Source organism: Anser cygnoides, chromosome 2 (assembly GCF_040182565.1).
Source record: "Anser cygnoides isolate HZ-2024a breed goose chromosome 2, Taihu_goose_T2T_genome, whole genome shotgun sequence".
Lineage (NCBI taxonomy): Eukaryota > Metazoa > Chordata > Aves > Anseriformes > Anatidae > Anser > Anser cygnoides.
This window is the reverse complement of record NC_089874.1, coordinates 157,686,900-157,694,507: the sequence shown is the minus strand read 5'-3', so window position 1 is coordinate 157,694,507 and position 7,608 is coordinate 157,686,900. Positions and strand designations below refer to the sequence as shown.

General features: G+C 35.2%; 1 non-coding gene across 1 annotated transcript; it reads left to right on the top strand.

The window, feature by feature from the left end:
* The first annotated feature begins 7,254 nt into the window (after positions 1 to 7,254).
* On the top strand, positions 7,255 to 7,327 carry TRNAV-UAC (transfer RNA valine (anticodon UAC)). Its single transcript has one exon. It is a non-coding gene; the product is annotated as a tRNA-Val (tRNA).
* Positions 7,328 to 7,608: the final 281 nt, after the last annotated feature.

Genomic DNA, 7,608 nt, shown 5'->3' with positions numbered 1-7,608 from the left:
TTATCATTAATCATCCCACTTTCAGAAATGAAAAATTTCCTAATTAATTAGCACTTCAGACAGAGGTATTTAAATGTAATTACATTTTTGGAGCTTTGGGGCTTAAAACAAGTCTGATTAAAGTAGTACTGAAGATGACTATGTTGAATTCATACTTGGAAAAAAAAAATGTTTAGCTTTCTTGCAAGATGAGTATCACCTTGAAAGAACTTGGAGAGCCAAATAATAAAGATTGCATAGTAAAAATCTCCCTTTAAAAGACATTTTATCAAATACATATTCAAATACACAGTCAGGTTAAATACATTCATAATTTTGCTAGGAATCTGACTATAAAACTATGTTTTGTATTTCAGTGATTTCTGCCTTTCTTTTTTAAATATCATTTTTGCTGTATAATATTTTTCGTTTGCTCCTTAATTAAGAGGGTGCATTGTGGTTTTGAATTGTCTGCTTAGGCAATTGCCAGAATTGCCTTTCTTTTTTTCCTATCTAGGAACTTAATTTGTCCTGGTCTAAATGTCTTCAGTCAAGTTCCAGGTTGCTGCATTGAACCCAGAGCTGTGTCATTAAGGGCCTTTTACATTTCATATCTCAGGAAAATTGAATTGTCTCATTGTGTTATTCTCCATATGAATTGATCCATACTTCAAAAGCAAGCAAGGCCCTGCTTCATATAGTAAGCCATATTTACAAATTCATGACATTTTGAAATCGATTATATTTTATCTTGATCCATTTCCATTATTTTAACAAATATGGATAGAGAAGAATATTTTCTATAACTATGCAACTCTGAAGAAATGTTCCAGTGTGGGCTGGAGCATCTCTCCACCCTCCCCCTGCTTGCAAAACACACAGGAATTCTGTAACAGTTATTTACTGAATATCTAATGGCCATATAATTTGGTTTGCTGCTGGTCCTCAGCATTTCCTAGGAAAACAATTTATTTTTATCAAGAAATGACTCTGGAGTTAGAAGTTGGTTTCGCTTAACTCATTTGTACTTATAAACTCCTGTTTCACCTGTCAACTTGTTATCACTTTCTTCTAATAGCTATCGTTGTCTTTATGCATGGCCAAATAAATCCACAAAAGCAGTATTTTTCATGAGCATTTTTTCAAGATGCTTCATGTAGGCCATCAAGGACCATTGCAACATTTCATGCCCTGTCTGTGATAAATTATTAGGGTACACGCTGCAGTTACAAAGCTATCATTTGAATCAATGTGTGTGCTAAAGTGCTATTTTCATCCCCTACTAACAGCTCTGTTGCTTACTGGTCACAGCTCCTGTTTCAATTTATTATTTTGGCAGCTCAAAACAGGTGATTTTTTCCCTGAAAGCTGTGGGACACTATACTGAAACAATTCTCTAATATTGATTTAGAAAGAATACCTATTAGCTTTTGTTTTCTGTCACTGTGTTGTCTCAACACCTGCAAAATTACTTCTAATAACAGTGTATTCGATTCTTTGAAAAACAGGGGTTTGGATATAGGTTGGTCTTTCATTTTGAAATATGTTTTTCTTCCAAAACCACGAAGGAGGTAACCATTTTAAATAGGTAATACAGGCTGTTTATGTTGCAGTAGTATTCAGGTCCCTCAACAAATATTGGGGCTCCTTTGTGCAGGGCACAGGCTACAAACAAAGAAAAAGATCATACGTGCTCTGAGACAGTTTTCACATCATATTACCCCTCATTTTATTATCTTTTTAAAACTAGCTCTGATTTATTTTTATTATTATTAATAGTAGGAATATAAATCCTGAAACTGTCTATTAGGAATAAAACATTTCTGAGAGGCAATTAGGAATTAATGTTGACAGGGTTTAAAACTGAGACATCATCAGTAGCTTTCAGGAAAATGATCTGACATGAAAAGACAATTGATTATAATTTGACTTCCTCCTCCCACAAAATATTAAAAATCAAACTAGCAAAAATACATGAAAGGACTTCATATCTGTAAGTTTGTAACAGCGAGGTTATTATTATTTTTTATAAGTAGAAAGGGGATTTACTGGTCTGTGATGAGCTGTTAAAAAGAAGTGTCATTTTTTATATAGCTTCTTTCATAATGTAAACCCATCTCTGTGTTGTCACTTAAATGTTAACCAGTAGCTGTAGCAGTTTAAATTGGCATTATTAACATTTATTTCCAAAGCTGGGTGCTAAATGAACTTTGTTTTTGCTTCTACCTGTCTGTATTTCTAGCCACAGCTTGAATGATGGCAGAATAATTGGAATCAAAGGTGATAGGAAAATGAAAAGTAAAGAGAAATCAAGTACTTATGTCAATCATTTAGTACCTGTATATATTAGGGAAAAATATAATTCTTCTCTTCCCAGAGCTGATAGTTTAACACATCTCATAATGTATACTTCACATTTCAAAGACTGTATGATATAAATTGGCTTTTATATGCAAAATACAAATTGGCTGTTGCTCTCTTTCTTAGCTTGTTCTTCCTTGAAGTTGCATAAGGAATCTCAATAAGCACAGCATTTTAAAAATATAAATCTGGAGAGACAGAGATACCTCAGTGTTTTAAGGATCTGATTTGTACACTCAGATGGAGGAGCTCTTTTCACTCTTTGTAGGTCTTAGACAATGGGATTCTGGGACAGGAGATAATAGAATAAGCAGTAGTATGAAAATTTACCGCTGCAAGAATAAACCCTAAAAATATTGAAGGGGTTATGGAAAACATTGGAAAGACTGTTTTTACTGCTTTTAGTGGGTTTTGAATTAATGCCTATCAGCCTGCATTGGCATGCTGCTCTGCTGGAAGATCTGGGAACTCTGACCCGGCTAGTGGTAAACCCTGAGAAGTGAAAATGCTGTTCATACTGCTTGACTTGAGAAGGCTACAAATATAGTTTGTATCATGGCAAATGAATTCTGACCATACTAAGAAGGAACTTTCATGGAAGACCATTGTGTCAACTTTTTTTTTAATACCATCACTGTGAAAGCAGATAGGATAGTTGCAGTCTACTTATGCTCCTAGGACATCTACACACTTTGTAGATAAATCCTTCCAAGAAAGCGGGCATTGTATATGCTGATCTTGTGAGTCCCACAGGAATCTCTCCATATGGTTAACACAGGTTGGTAGCTAGATTTGCCTTATATCTGTTCTGAGCCTTCTCTGACAAACTGTCTTCAGAGACATTATTAGTGCTTATACTGCTCTGAAATTAAGGTGACTATATTAGCCACTGTTATGGTATATATCTCTTCCAAATCTCTCACATGAAATATTGCCATAGTAACTGTGGGTAGAGCTTGGATAACTTGTCTGGAGCCCACCCAAAGGACCCACATACTCCAGAAAGCAGACTGTGGTGACATCTCCAGGACCTGCGCATTTCATATGTTGTATCATCACTACATCCCTCAGCAAAAATACAGTGGGATGTTCCTGCAGCAGTGATGCTTATTGGTCAGAGACCAGACTGCAGGGTCAGTAACGCTCTGTCTCAACCATCCTTCTTTTCATAGCAGTGTTCAAAGCCAGAAGGATTGTGGCCAGCTCTGTCTACATTGGGATCAGGGATCTTGAGTCCTGTGTTTTATTTCATTTTGTTATACAGGGCAGTAACTGTCAGTTCTCTAGCTAGCGGTAGCATAAATCTGGAACTTTCTATATCACAGTTCATAGACCAAACTGATTTGTGATTTGTCTAATTACAGGTGGAGGGGTTGGAAATAAAGCATGTGTGTTTCATACTAAAAAAATACACCAGCTTTCATCACTACTAGAGCTGTCTCTCCATGTATATATTTTTAATGCAAGTAATTTTTTGCATAGTATAATTCATATAGGCAGATCATTTTGATGGATTTTTTGTGGGTTAAAGGTTGTTCGTTGACTTCCAAGGAGAAAGAATCTCCTATTTGTCTTTATGGCATTGATGGTTACAGGTCACAAGGGATTCATGTTTGAATGTCTGAACTGCATAATGTAAACCAAAGGAAAAACCCTGATTCTCTCACATCCCATGTATGCAGCATTTATGAAAATTTTCAAAATATATCAGACGAAAGGTAAAAGTAAATATATTTTCATTATATTAGAAAACCATTTTTATTTGTTCTATTCAAAAGGCTCTCATCAGCACATTAAGATTATGTGTTTTAAAGGTAAAATATTTTGTACTCTGTGGATGATCCAGAAAGTACATTTCTTTCACAAAAATTAGTTGATATACATACAAGAGAAAGAAAGAGAGAGAAAAAAATCAGTTTGCAGAGGACTTTCACTACAAAACAGATTCATATCAATGAATTACTTGTTGTAATAAGTGTTTCATCCATTTCTGCTTGCATTTGATGAATAGAAATATTTGACTTGAGGCAGACTTATCTGTAAACATCACTGCAATAACTATCTCTTTTTTGGTTTTCTGCTCATTGTATTTATCAACACCAAATGCTTAAACATCTGAATGTGCTTAAGTGTATTGCTAAAGTGAAGAAAGATTACAATGTAGGGTCTTGGAGGGAGTTCGCATCTGATTGATGTAAAGTTCCTATTAAAAACAGGGAGTTTAAACAGTATATAGAGCCAAGAAGGTGCAAAGTCTGCCCAAAGACAAATTGTCTTATCACATGTGAAGGGCATTTCAGTAGGAGCAGGAAGTGTTGACAGCCCCACAAGGCAATTCAAGTGTTCACTTCTGCTATTAAAGCCAACTGCGAAATGTTACCCTTGATGGCGCTAGATCTGCAAATCCTTTTCTAAAAGAAGGCGGAATAAGATCATCTCTATTGGATCATGTAAACTCTTCTGAAAAGATTTACTTCCCTGACCAGTATGAAAAGGACAGTGGACCATTTTCTTCAGAACTCTCGTGTTAGAGTTTTTTACCTGTCAGGACATCCAACAGGTAGCACTTGGGTAACCTTATGTTGTGACAACAATGTATTCTGATGCTAAGCTGTATCAAGTGACTGCAACCTCTGCCAATTTAATCTACTCGAGATAAAACTATCAGTAAATTTGTCTGTGAAGGCTTTACTTATAGCAGCACTGAGTTGACTGAATTTTGCTAAAAGACAAAGTCAAGTGACAAAATGATCAAACATCAGCTATCTGTTCTTGGTACTACTGCCAGAATATGTCTTTCAAATTTTTTTTTTATTTTTTTTATGTCTCTAGGGAATATCTGTCCATCTTCTAAAGGTAGTCTGAAGATTTGTCTTCTTGATTCAGAGGAGCATCCTATAATCTGATCCAGCCTAATGAAAAAGTTATTGACTATTTTACTTTCATCACTATTTTGATTCACAGTAACTGTTTGTAATCAATTCTTTGGCATGTTAACCACTTATCCTGAAAATGGTTTACAATTAACAGACTTGTAGATGAGATAAACAACTTTGGGAAATATATTCCTCATCCAAGTGCTATTTACCTCCAAGAATATTCATTGGCTCTGTTGCATGCATTACAATGAACAATATATATATATATATATATATAAATAAACAAACAAAAAAAAAATCCATTCTGAATCAGACAGTACACTGGCATGCTTGAGAAAAGAACATTAATTCTGGTGGCCAATAGCATCCAAAGGAACAATGTTACACTGTTTGATAGCCTAACCTGAAAGGTAAGGTATCTGTTTATAGTTGGGTCAGCTGGGATAGCATTTGATAGAACTCAAGCTTTAGAATCTTAGAATTCATCTCTGAATTTCAATGTGAAGACTTAGTTAGACTTCCAGTATGCCATACTGACTATTTTCCACAGCATCACTTTAATGCATTTTGCTTATACCCTATTGCTTGCAAAAAAAAATAGCTTTAGTAAATAATATAGAATGTTTGAATGTCCATGCTTTTAAACAGGGAGATTACCAAGATATAGGCAGTACAATGGATTTATTTTTAAAGAAAAAATCGTCATACTTATTGTTAAAAAATAGAACAATAAAAATTGTCTCTAAGGGTGGCAAACGGCTTTGCTCTGTCACTTAAAAATCCCCAGACAAAAACAGGAACAAAATCCTCAAGCAACTGTAATAGAATGACAGTATGTCACTTGGGAATAAAAATTTTAAATCCTTGTGAAAATTCATTTTGCATGTAAAGATTTTCAGAACAAAGATAAAAGAACAAAATATGTATGCTTTTTTTTTCTAATTCATACATGAAATTCCTAAGAATATATCTTACCAGATTGTTAATAAATCCTGAAATTGTTTTGCTAAGTTAGAAAGCAAAATCTTACTAGTTGTGACAATGTATATAAACATTCTGTATTTTTTATGAGGACTCTTATTTTAAATAAAATATATGAGTTCTGTAACAATAACCATGACTAAATATTATGAATCACGGAAAAGTATGTTTAATGTAAAAAATAAAGCAATGCGAGCTGTAGACATGTTCAGCACAGAAATTATGATGTCTTCACTGATTCCTGTATAATACACAATAAATGTTGTTGTGCCAGTGGAAACAATCATGTTGTGCTGTCTCTGGTGTTTCTAATTAATAAAAGCTACCAAACAAAACAAGGTGGATAATTGAATATGAAGAAATTATGACTGCTTTGGAGAGAAAAACTGTCTTGATGAAGGGGTTCTTTGCTGAAATGAATGAGACAAAACCTGATAACCTAAGTGTGCTTCTTCTTAACACAACTGTGTTGCTTTGAGAACCAGAGCTGCTCTCTCTGCCTGGCATTTGCATATGAACAGCCTGTGCCTGCGCACACATATATATATCAGAGATGCCCTGGTATTCCTTTATAGTCTGTGAAAGTTCCTGTTGATAGAGGCAAAAGCATTCATGCTATAATTCACATGATGGTTTACAGACCTGACGTTCAAGCAGAATAAATTGCTCTCTAGACTCCCTTGACTCTGCATTAATTATAAATGCTGTTTAGACTTATTTCTGATATTTTCACTGTGGATACCACCACTAAACGAGATGGCTCCTACCCTTTGTTTATACCATCTTCCATCTTCTTTAATAATTGTATGGATGAGACCTTTCTGACCTGGATTACAAGTTGCATCCATTCTTCAGGATCTTCTGTGAACCTTTACCAAAGCATGGACACTGGCTGTAAATATTGTGGGCATAATTCACTGGATACAGTATAAACACTTATACATATACATTGAGGCCAGTCTTCCTGGTCATTTTTATAGTTAATTGAGGAATGAGAAAAAAAAAAAAAAAAAAAAAAAAAGATCCTTTCATGATAATATGACTTATTTGTGGTGGTTCCATAGTGTAGTGGTTATCACATCTGCTTTACACACAGAAGGTCCTGAGTTCGAGCCTCAGTGGAACCAGCAGCACTAAACTTTAGTCGAAACGCTACACATCTCCATTGAGGAGAGGTTGAGATAAGGGCGGACTCTTAAGCCTAGAGAAGCAAAGGGTAAAGGGGGATCTTATCAATGTCTATACATATCCAAAGGGAGGGAGGGTGCAAATAAGATGGAGTTAGGCACTTTTCAGTGGTGCCCAGGGCACGATGCAATAGAAGAAAACTGGAACACAAGAGGCTCTTTCTGGACATCAGGAAGCCAGTAAGGAGGCTGGGGTTGCACAAAATGATGGGAGGGGACAG